Source organism: Rutidosis leptorrhynchoides, chromosome 3 (genome assembly GCF_046630445.1).
Source record: "Rutidosis leptorrhynchoides isolate AG116_Rl617_1_P2 chromosome 3, CSIRO_AGI_Rlap_v1, whole genome shotgun sequence".
NCBI lineage: Eukaryota > Viridiplantae > Streptophyta > Magnoliopsida > Asterales > Asteraceae > Rutidosis > Rutidosis leptorrhynchoides.
Genome location: NC_092335.1, coordinates 242,467,107 through 242,480,371, shown reverse-complemented (window position 1 = coordinate 242,480,371; position 13,265 = coordinate 242,467,107).

Genomic DNA, 13,265 nt, shown 5'->3' with positions numbered 1-13,265 from the left:
TGGAAATCGTTATATCATAAAATGTTTTAGAAAAATAGAATTATATATATTCATAATAGGTTTCAAGTTTTTTAAATTACAGTCTGTTGGTGAAGCATGGGATAAAGTCCAAAGGTTAAATAAACGTATGAAATCATCTTAATGAAAAATGTCGAGTTACTTAACTTGTCAATATCCAACATCTAAGTTATTTACACTCCACGTTCTTACTTTCACATTAAATAAAATGAAAGTTAACATAGTTATCTTATCAAGGTCACGAGAAAAATATTATAAAACATGAATTGGAAATTAATCAGGAATTTCCACTAACCCTTGTCTAGTTCCCGTTAATTGACACATTTGTTCTTACTTATAAATCACTTTACCATTTTCCGAATATTGTTAAAAATAATAGATTTCTTAAATCACAGTGGACCTCATAACATAGACTCGTAATCATATCACAATGTATCTGATAATTCAATCATTTAATATTATCTTTTAATTCTATCGATAAATATATTAAACATATATTGAAACAAATACGTTTATGTAAAGTATTATACATCTAATACTTTGTTAACGTTTTCAATTAATATAACTATATTATATATATCTATATACACATAAATGTTCGTGAATCGTCGAGCACAGTCAAAGGGTAATTGATTACATGAACACAGTTCAAAGTTTTTGAGATTTCAACATTACAGACCTTGCTTATCGTGTCGGAAATATATAAAGATCAAGTTTAAATTTGGTCGGAAATTTCCGGTTATCACAACTTGATGGTGCTACACGTGCCACACACCAACCAACATGCACAGTGCGTGGTGCGAGTTACGAGGTAAGTTAAACGTATCCGGTAAAACTAATCAACAACCAGGGAACCACGCACACATAAGAAGCTGAACGCACCATTCGTGGTCAGGGGCATTTGGGAAATTTCAAGGGCATATCGTTAAACACTTCAGGATTTTGGGGGCATTTCGACTAGCATATGAATACATTTTAAACTAATATGTTCAAATTAACACATATGCTAAAACTCAAAGTGAACACTAGTTGTGTTGATGTCAGTCTCCTCGGCAACCTTTACTTTTTCTTTTTATTTTTCTGAAAGATTAAAATTACTTTATCCGTCCCAATTTAGTAGTCCCAGACAAAAAACACAGAATTTAAGAAAAATTGACTGACACATGTAGTTTTTTTTGTCTACTTTTCAGTTTTTTTCCGGCAAAAGTGAAAACAATATATTAATTTTTAAACCATATACTTGGTCTGGATATACCCAAGCCCAACAATGAAACAACAACAAAGCAAAGACAAGAAGCTCATACATCTATAAACAATACACAACAACTACCATACAAAATTAAATCATACTAAAACCCGTAGAAGCCCACTTTAGATTCCACAATTTTGCAACCTTCAAAACATCATTCATCTTCTTGCCTTTAAATGTCAACAACTTCAACTGAATATGCTCTTGGATAACCCTGCATAAATCACATGCTGACCTTTTCTTCTTTGTAAAAATCCTGCAATTCCTCTCATGCCAAATGAAGTAAACACAGGCTGCAATTACAATTCAATTTACAAAACATTAAATATTATTTGTGTAAGGGTATTGGGTCATTCCACTTATAACCCCTGGAAAGTAATTGGGGAGCCTTCTAAACATTAGTTTACATTTCAAATCTTCCCAAATTAAAGTATTGTATCCACATTCAAAAAAACAAATGTCTAACATAATCTCTTCCTTTTCTACACAATGAGCAGTTAAACACCTTATTGGGCGTCCATACTTGCATTCTATCCTGTGTATTCAGAGTGTTAAGCACAGCAAGCCGTAAAATGAAATCTTGTTCAGGATCAAATTTTTTTAACCAAATCACATGATGCCAATTCACTTTATCTCTGTTTAACCTGAAATTATACCAGACTTGATGGGAAGAAAAAAACCACCTTTTTACCTTCATTGGTAATCCACATCAACTCTTCATTGTCATTCCTTATATCAATACTAACATGTGATTTAACTTTGTCTCTTAGTGCTAACAGGTACTTCCATCCCCAACTGTCATTGTGACCAGGTTGGACATCCCAAAAACACCTTCCATTTAGCTTAACCACATTGACCCATTCGCCCCAAAGAGATTCTTTTTGGGTCAATATTCTCCAAATCTGCTTTACCAGCAAAGTCTCATTCCATTCTTTTAAAGATTTTAAACCTAATCCACCTTGGTCTTTTAGAGAACAAACATACTTCCATGCCAATTTTGCTTTTCCCTTTGAACTATCAGATTGGCACCATAGAAAACCTTTAAGTGCTTTTTCAATTTCCTTAATAACCCCTTGAGGAAGAATATAAACTGAAGCCCAGTAGATCTGCATAGAGCTTAAAATAGAAGCAACTAATTGCAATCTCCCTGCATAAGACATTTTTCTACTTCTCCAATTATTAACCTTTATCCTTACTTTATTAACTAAACCTTTACAATCAGCTATACCCAATCTCTTGGCCAGAAGTGGAACACCTAAATACTTCATAGGAAAATGACCAACTTCAAAAGGTAAAATTTTCACAATCTTAGCCTGAACATCATCAGGGACACTACCAAATAATATCATGTTTTTATTTATATTTGGGAGTAACCCTGAAACTTGTCCAAATTCATCTAACACCTTCTTACTCGCCTTAAGAGAATGCTGAAATGACCCGTCCTAATCCATAAGGACGAATACAATAAAATATGGTTACATCGCGAGGTACTTGACCTCTATATGTTACATTTTACAAACATTGCATTCGTTTTTAAAAGACAAACTTTCATTTCATTGAAAGTTGACAGGCACGCATAACCTTTCATAATATATCCAATCTATAAATGACTTAATCTGTTATCTTCTTAATAATAATCTTTATTGAACTCAATGACTTGAATGCAACGTCTTTTAAAATATGCCATGAATGACTCCAAGTAATATCTCTAAATGAGCAAATGCACAGCGGAAGATTTCTTTCAAACCTGAGAATAAACATGCTTTCAAGTGTCAACCAAAAGGTTGGTGAATTCATTAGTTTATTATAAACATTCATTTCCATCATTTTAATAAACCACAAGATTTCAGATATATAATTGTACACGTAACCCGAGTACAAAATAGTACGCATAACCTGCGAATTAAAAATCATTCATATGGTGAACACCTGGTAACCGACATTAACAAATGCATCTAAAATATCCCCAATATACAGGTACACTCATCTGTATATAAAATCGAAGTACTAAAGCATCCGTAACCCGGATGGGACGTGTCAAAGTCCATAGATCTATCTTCAGGATTCACGTCAATTTGGGGGTCTGTTCCCAAATTCTTAGGCTACCAAGCTAAAAGGGTGATATCCAGTATAATAATTTAACCATAGAATGTAGTTTCAAGTACTTGTGTCTATTTCGTAAAACAGTTATAAAAGCAGCGTATGTATTCTCAGTCCCAAAAATATATATAAAAAGGGAGTAATGAAACTCAAAATACTGTATTTCGTAGCAATAATGCATATGACGGCACTGAACAAGTGCAGGGTTGGCCTCGAATTCACGAACCTATATTAAGTGTATATATTTATATGTTGGTCAATATCTATTTAACAATTTAGGTCAAGTCGTAGTGTATCACAATCCTAATGCTCGAGACTGATATGCAAAAGTTAACAAAAGTCAATTTGACCCAATAATGACTTCCAAAATCTATACATGTTTATTATATAACCTAAATATAGTCGTTATGTATACTTAAATATATTTATTAGATTTTATTAGAGTAAATAATGCAAGTCATTTGTAGGTAAAAACTTATATTAAAATATATATATATATATATATATATATATATATATATATATATATATATATATATATATATATATATATATATATATATATATAAATATACTTTTATATATCCCATGTAATAAAATTTATAAAGTTTACTTAATATCATAAAAATAAATGTTATGTATTATTAATGTAATTATATTACGTGTGGTAAAAATATATTTGCATCACATATTTATTTGATAAAATCATATTGATAATAATAATAATGAGTAAAATTTGTATTATTTTGTAATAATAATAATATTAATAATAATAATAATAATAATAATAATAATAATAATAATAATAATAATAATAATAATAATAATAATAATAACACTATTTACATTTACTAATGATAATAATAATTTTGATAATTAATAATAATCTTTTGTAATAATACTAATGTCATAATAATAATATTACTAATAATGATAAAATATTATAATCATGTTAATGATAATAACAATGATAATAATATTGTTGTTATTAATAATACTAATAATAATAAAAATAATAATTTAAATGAAAATATACATTTTAAGATTTATAATGATACTTTCTAACAAACATGATAATTTTTAATAATAACGATACTTTTAATATTAATTGTAATGATAATAATATTTTATATAAAATAATAATTCTATTTAAAAATGATAATTTTTAATAATAATACTAAAATGATAATAATAATGAAATTTTATTATAACAATGATATTTCTATTAAAATGATAATTTTAATAAAAATGATATTTTTAATATTAACGATACATTAATAATAATGATAATAATAATTTTTAATAATATATTTTATCTTAATAATATTTATTATATATATAATTATTATAATAAGAATAGTAATAATAATATTTTATAAAAATAATCGTATCAAAAATGATAATTTTTAATAATTACCCTAATATGATAATAAAAATGATATTTTTTATTAGAAATGATAATTTTAACAAACGTTGATAATTTTAATGTTAATGATACTTTAATAATAATAATGATAAAAATAATAAAATAATAGTTTTTATAAAAATGTTAACTTTTAATAATAACTATAGTAACAATAACAATTTTAATGATAATACCTATATTGATAACGATAATGATAATAATAATAATAACGACGATAATAACGACGATGGTAATAATAATCATTTTTCATAATAATACGAAAATTAATGATAATTCAATTGGTCATAACTTTTAATCCGTTCATCGAAACCACACGATTTCTAAATGAAAAGTTATTAATTTCTCGTCAGCTTTCCAACGACATGCATATCATACACCTTATCTCAGTCACATATGTAATAAATTCATAATTTATCATAAACTATATAATGACAAAATTAAATAAACAAGCATGCATAATCAAATATACTCGAGCACTAGTCAGGGATACACTATTAATATATTCAAGATAGGATATGAGTGCTCACGTATCAATATTGAGATTCAATATTGCAGGAAAGGTATGTAGACGCAACGGAGATGATAAACACTAGTTTGACTCACGAGCAATACCTCCGAATCATACCCATAAATTTTATAGCTATAACCCATAATGTCCTTAGCTCTATCCCGCTCGCAAACCCGTTTTGAAATAACCCGCTCATAACCTCATCATAATACTTTATGTATATATTATTAATAATAATACTAATACTACTAATAATACTAATAAGATTAATAATAATCTTAATAATTATAATATTAACTAATATATAATAATACTAATACGTAGTAAGAGATAGAGAGAGTTTGATAAGAGTGTGTGCCTAAACTGAAATCGATCGGATTTATAGATGTGTACTGAACCAGCATGCCATGCGATCGTATGGCTTCATGGTGCTTTTCCCATGCGATCGCATGGGTAAACTTTACAGCCCATACTCGTTTAACTTACATTGCCGACACACATTTTTATATATATAATATATTTAATCTTTATAATTAATTAAATATTATATTTTATTCTCGTGCGTAGCTGATTTATAATTTTAGTTCCTATGACTTGTATGTTGTCACTCGACTAATGTCTCGGTTTCAGTTTTTCAAACGAAGTTTCGTACGCTTAGAAAACTAACACTTTACGTTTCGTGACTCGTACCCTTGTCAAAATATAGACTAAAATCATTGATAAATCTCATTACATGAAGTGTAACTTATACATTTGAGTGTTTTGGTCATTTGCTTGTGTAAATCAACTTCTCGTTGTTTATTAAAATTTATTTAATAATATATTTAAAATATTATTTAAATAAAAATGTTTTATAACTATATTAATATTGTAATATATATATATATATATATATATATATATATATATATATATATATATATATATATATATATATATATATATATATATATATATATATATATATATATATATATATATCTTTATTTAGAAATATAATTTATATATATATATAATTGGAATAACAATTTAATATAATATTTAGTTTTTCAAAACTAAATTATATTTCAAAGTTCGTTTTATATAATTTAAACTCGTTTTATATAATAGGATTTATTATATCAAATAATTAATTTATCAAGGGACACGAGGCAATCAAAGTAAAGCACGCTTTTGAAATTTAAACGGGAATCTTTACTAACTTTTGACTAACTCTCATTAATTGACACATTTGTTCTTACTTGTAAATGACTTTACCATTTATTCCGAATATCGTTAAAAATGAATGATTTCACAAATCAACGTGGACCTCACAACAAAGACTTATAATCATACAATGCAATGTATCTGATAAATCAATCATTTGATATTATCTTCTAATTTCGTCGACAAATACGATCATGTAAAGTATTATATCTAATACTTTGTTAACATTTTCAAGTTATAATTATGGTGACCCGTCCTAATCCACCTGGACGAAGTCTTCAACAGATGGTCCCATTGCGAGGTTCTGACCTCTATATGCCATGAACAACTCCATGTAATATCTTTAAAATGAGCAAATGCACAGCGGAAGATTTCTTTCATACCTGAGAATAAACATGCTTTCAAGTGTCAACCAAAAGGTTGGTGAGTTCATAGGTTTATCATAAGTAATAAAATTCATCATTTTGATAGACCACAAGATTTAAATACAGTACACCTATCTCGTGTACAAAACCATTTTTTCATAATGCTTAGCAGAGTAGGTTCGTATCCTTTTCTCCCCCGTAGGTTGCCTCGTGATTTTTAAATAACCGTACACATATCTCGTGCACAAAAATAATACACATAACCTGTGTATAAAAATCATTCTCTCGATACATAACATTCAATTTGATTTCATTGCTCAACATGGTAACCGACATTAACATATAATGCGCATCAATAATATCCCCAAAAAATCAGAACATCTCGTCTGTAAAATATATATAAACTTCGAAGTACTAAACACCACGCCCACTAGCTCTTCCGTCTAGTGAACATTCTGGGTGGGGGTGTTAAACCCGGTAGCTACCTTTAGGATTCGCGTGAATTAGGACCATACCCGTTTCTAATTCTTAGGTTACCAAGCAATAATAATCAGGGGAAATATTCACAACAATTAGTGGCAATTATAATGTCCAACTAATTCAATAATAATCCACAGAACTTCAATCTGCATAATAATTCATTCGAGGAATGTTTTGCTCGTGTCTATCTTGTCAAACATTTATAAAAGCATTTCATGTATTCTCAGTGCAAAATATATTTCAAAAGCATTTAATAAAGTAGTAATAAAAACAACGCATGTATTCTCAGTCCCAAAAATGTAAAGAGTAAAAGGGAATTAAATGAACTCACGATACGATATTTTGTAGTAAAAATATGCATACGACGATACTGAACAATGCAAGGTTGGCCTCGGATTCACTATATATATTAAAACATATAATATAAATTAACTAGGTTTATATATACTTTGTTTTGTATTAAGATTAATATTTCTATATATAATTTTATTAATACTTATAACATGTTATAATACTTATTTGATATGTAATTAATGTTATAATAATAATATATTAGTTAATATATTAAAACATAGTAGTTTGTAATATTAATTATATTTATGTTACATGAAATAATTATATGTTATATAAAGAATATTTGTTGTAATAATAATAATAGTACTAGTAGTAATATTAGTAATACAAATAATGATAATAATAATAATAATAATGTCAACAATAATAATTTTAATGTTAAAAATAATAATGCAAATAATAATAATAATAATAATGCAAATAATAATAATAATAATAATAATAATAATAATAATAATAATAATAATAAAAATAGTAATAATAATAATAATAATAATAATAATAATAATAATAATAATAATAATAATAATAATAATAATAATAATAATAATAATAATAATAATAATAATGATATTAGTAGTAAAAATGATAATAATAATAATAATTTAGTTGTGAAAATAATAATTTATAATAATAACAATACTAAAATACTAATGATAATAATAATGATAATAATACTTAATACTTAATAATAATAATAATAATAATAATAATAATAATAATAATAATAATAATAATACTCATAATTGTAACCATAATCATAATAATAATAATAATTGATACTTACTACTTGTATTAATAATAATAATAATAATAATAATAATAATAATAATAATAATAATAATAATAATAATAATAATAATAATAATAATAATAATAATAATAATAATAGTAGTAGTAGTAGTAGTAGTTATAATACTACTAATAATAAATAAGAATAATAATACTACCTTTAAAGAAAAAGCATCAAAAAACAAGTAAACTGTCCTAGCCCGGGTTCAAACCCCCGACCTCTCTTTACACGCAAACACCCCTACGTAATCCCTCTATTTCTATATCTCTGGAATTAATATCACCCTAAAAATTTATATCCCGATTTCTATCTGTTTTTCCCATTCTTCTTTAAACGACTTGGGCTTCTTCCGGCCCAAAAGAGATTAAGTGAATTCGGCCCAACATGTAATACCCATTTAACAATTTACTAAACCCAATTAAATAAGAAAATTTATTATCTGTCGTGGATTGCTGGATTCGGTTTCTAGGGTATACCCCGTTCGTTTTCAGTCATCTTCACACATTCATGTAACCGTCACTTTCACGTATGATTATCATCATCATATATTAACACCATTATCTTAATATAACCGTGATCATTATCGTTTTGTTTATATAACATCATCATTCCAATTTCACACTAGAGACCCACCAAACCTCTTCTTCTCATTAACATGGACCCATTTATTCATTGAAAGGTACTTGTTTTTAATTATGCTCAACCATTTGCACTGTTTTTGGTGGAACTTTGTATCATCAAATTGTGAAAATTAATTGAGTATATTACATATCATAATTAAACAGTCCATGTCTCCTTGCCACTATTAGTTGTAGATGGGAATTAATATCATGCTTGTCACATCGCATTTTAAACAGCATCATTATCAGCTGCCTTCTTATAGCAGCAGAAGGTGGTTTGTAGTAGTAATAATGGTTGTTTGTTGGTTGTTTCTGGGTGAAGCAAAGGTGGTGGTCATGGGTGGTTTACAACGAAAAAGAAATAAAACAAACAAGGTGGGTTTGCAATGGTTTGAAAGGGACAGAAACAAACGGGCTGTAGATGTGGGGTTTCCCTTGCTAGTTAGCGTGCATCTCCACTATCTTTGAGTGGGATATGGGTTATGGAAATCGAGCAGGGAGACATGATCGAAGAACAGTAGTCCAAATCTTTGGAGTTTATGGATGGAAATATTAACAAAAGACACAAGTGGATGGCTTGTTTTATTATCATATTCTTTACCTATTTAACAATGTAATTAAACATCATTTCCAACCATCCATTGTCGGCCAACAAAATAAAAAGGAATTACAGCTTACTAGCTCCACATATTTAAATTGAATATAAATTGAGTGTTTGTGGTTCCAAAACAACTAGTTATGCTTCCTTCTATAACCTTTCTTTAATATATAAAACCATATAATGATTATATAAACCTAGTAGCGGCTCATAGATGGTTCGATGGTTGGGGTGATTAGTTGAAAACAAAACAGACAAGATAAACGGTTTGATAGGTGGCAGTGGTTTCGGGCTATCTTCGAATGGGTATAAATAGAAACAAGGGTTGTGAATGATGATCACGATGGTTGTATGGTTGAGTTGTGGGTTTTGATGATCGGAAAAAAAATGAAAGAGGAAACAGGTAACATGTAGTAACAATTGTTTGTTTGTTGTGATGGTGTTCTTGTTCAAATCGAAGCAGATGATAGATATGAAGGTAAAGTAGCAGTAATACTTACTTGTGAGGGTTATGGTGATTTCTAACCGAAAACAGAAATGTTTGTAGTAAAGGTGGCAGTTGGTGATGAAAAATGTGGAGTGATCATGTATGCGTGTTTTATATGTAAGTAATATATGTATGTATCTTAATATTTTCTTTTTATTTTCACAATTGCGGTAGCGAATATATATATATTGTGCATTTGAGTGATTGAAATAGAATTCAAAGGTACGATGGATTATACGAGGATTATAGGCGACGCCAACACGATAGTTGGTTAGTTCATCAGCACCAAATCATGAGCCAGCTATCATATCAGGTACCAAATAACTATGTACCTACTCGACCTGCTCATTTTCCGCCACATAGCCCCGATATCCGACCACTCTTTAACCGGTATGACTATAACCAAGCCTATCAGAACACCTATAACCAACAATGGAACCCACCTGACGAGATGAACTGGAACCCATATCCAGACTGATTTAGTTCCATTTGGTTATTTATATGATTTTTATGTTTTTATCTTTTTGTTTATTCATGTTTAAACTTATGTTATTGAATATACTTATGTAATCTTTATCATTTTTATTATTATTGTGTACTAATATTTCACATTTAGGATTTGAAAGTGGGATATTAAGTCCCATTTCAAATTGCCATGCATGTTTATATTTATATGTATGTATATTGTAAATTGTACAAAACAGGGTAAAACAGCGCATTTTCAAAGACTGGCATTAAGTTCAGCAAAAACTACTAATTTTGACGACAAGATGACAAATAAATGTGATGTAACAACAGACGAAATGAACAAATGATATGCACCATTTATCATTCAGCAACCAAACGCCAATATGTTTGGAAACTTTGGTAAAATTTAATCATTTTTACGCTAATCACCCTCAATAATTTAAATTGTTACTGATTTCTTGCAAATGAGGGCATTGCAAGATCTTAAGTGTGGGAAGGGGTTAAATTCTTTCGGATTTTTAAAATTTTTATCTTAAACACTTGGTTACCATTAAAAATACTAGTAACGTAGTAGTTGTATTAGAATCTAGTGCTCTCTGATGATAAAGAACAGCCCTAGTCTTATATATTGACTACCCAATTCTAGTAAAATTTTTCAAAATTTTCAATTAAATGAACTCAAAATCATGTTTATACATATTTATGAACGATAAAACTAGGTGTTAACACCGAAATTATTGTTACCTCAGAAAAGACATAAATTGAGAAACAAACCAAAATGTTAAAATTCATTTAAAATGGAATAGAGGACAATATAAAGGAAAATAAAAGCCAAGTGTGGGAAAAATTACCAAGTTATCTTAAACATATGTCACATATTTCTGTAACAAATAACTGAAAATACTTTTGCTTTGGACTAAACTAAACTATTTTACCCGATGAAAGAAAAGAAGAAATGGATCTACACGATGAATCAATTCCATCATTAAAAGGAAGTAAAGTCTTCCGAAAAAGAAACGCGCTTCTTGATTTAGGTCATGAAGTTGTCGTCCAGACCAGCTGTAGGTTGACGAAAAACCTAGAAAAGTCATCACTAAAATCAGCAGGAAATCCACGGACCTCAGCATCAAACAGGGTCGCCAAGTGGTCAGACTTATCCTAACCATGAGAGGATCTGTCTTGTAAAATGGGGAGGGCACCGTGCAAATTAGCTGGATAAGACTAATGAATCAGATCCCCAGAAAGGATAATCTCCTTAAAGATTAAAAATCAGCTTTTAAGCCTGATATTACTCAATCCTAGAGATTGACCTTAAAGATTGAGAATTCAAACTCATGGAATTCAATGATATCTAAACTCGAGCTTGAACGAGAAAATATTTTGATCAAATTATAAACCGATTTGTTTTCTGAAAACCCATTTTCAATGCGTTCATTACCATTGAACATAAAATCCTAGGAATTCACCGGGAATTCATTAGGTCATCTGAACCAAATCGGGTGTCAACCGTAAGAACGGTGGTTGCATAGCATGGTCAAAGACAGGACCTTGTGCCAGACCGACAAATTATAAGGGTGAGCTTTACTATTGCTCCTACAAAGGATATTAATTACATCCGACACGTTATAGACCATAATTAAAAGCATGTCAGGGGACATTGCCTTAACAGTTGCTTGTTCAACGCTTTCCTTTACAACCGGACGGTAGTTTACTGAAAGGTAATATACGGGACAAGTAAACTGGACGTGTTGCTTTCCTAATACAAGGTTAGCAAGTGGGTGACACAAAACCGCAAGTTTTGAGCTAAAATTTTCAAATCTGAAACCCACCAAGCCCACAAAAATATTTTGCAAACACCGGTGAAGGGTTATTCCGGAAAACTTATCTAGGGTAAAAACTAGATTTAATTTTTAAAAGATCAAATGTTTTCATAAAGATCCAATTTCCTTAATGGATCTAAATTTTATAGTCATGTGGGACTGTAAACCACATCGTTACTACCATTGTTTATACCGCCGTAAAGAAATCACTGATGTAAAAAGTGTGAAGAATAAAGAAGTGATTCTTGTATTTCAAGACTATATTGCTTGAGGACAAGCAACGCTTAAGTGTGGGAATATTTGATAATGCTAAAAACGAACATATATTTCATAGCATTATTCCTCAAGAAAGACAAGCTTTTAGTTGCAACTGTTCTATTTACAAGTGATATTCGTTTAAATAATAAAAGGTGAAGACAAAAGACAGATTCGACGAATTGAAGATGCAAACGACCAAAAAGCTCAAAAGTACAAAATACAATCAATGAGGTTCCAATTATTGATAAGAAACGTCTCAAAATTACAAGAGTACAAGATTCAAAACGCAAAGTACAAGATATTAAATTGTACGCAAGGACGTTCGAAAATCCGGAACCGGGACCAGAGTCAACTCTCAACGCTCGACGCAACGGACTAAAAATTACAAGTTAACTATGCACATAAATAAAATATAATATTTAAATAATTCTTATAATTATTTATATATTATATTATATTTATAAAACGTCGGTACAAGGAAACAAGCAACATGTGAGCTCTCCCAGCTGGCCATG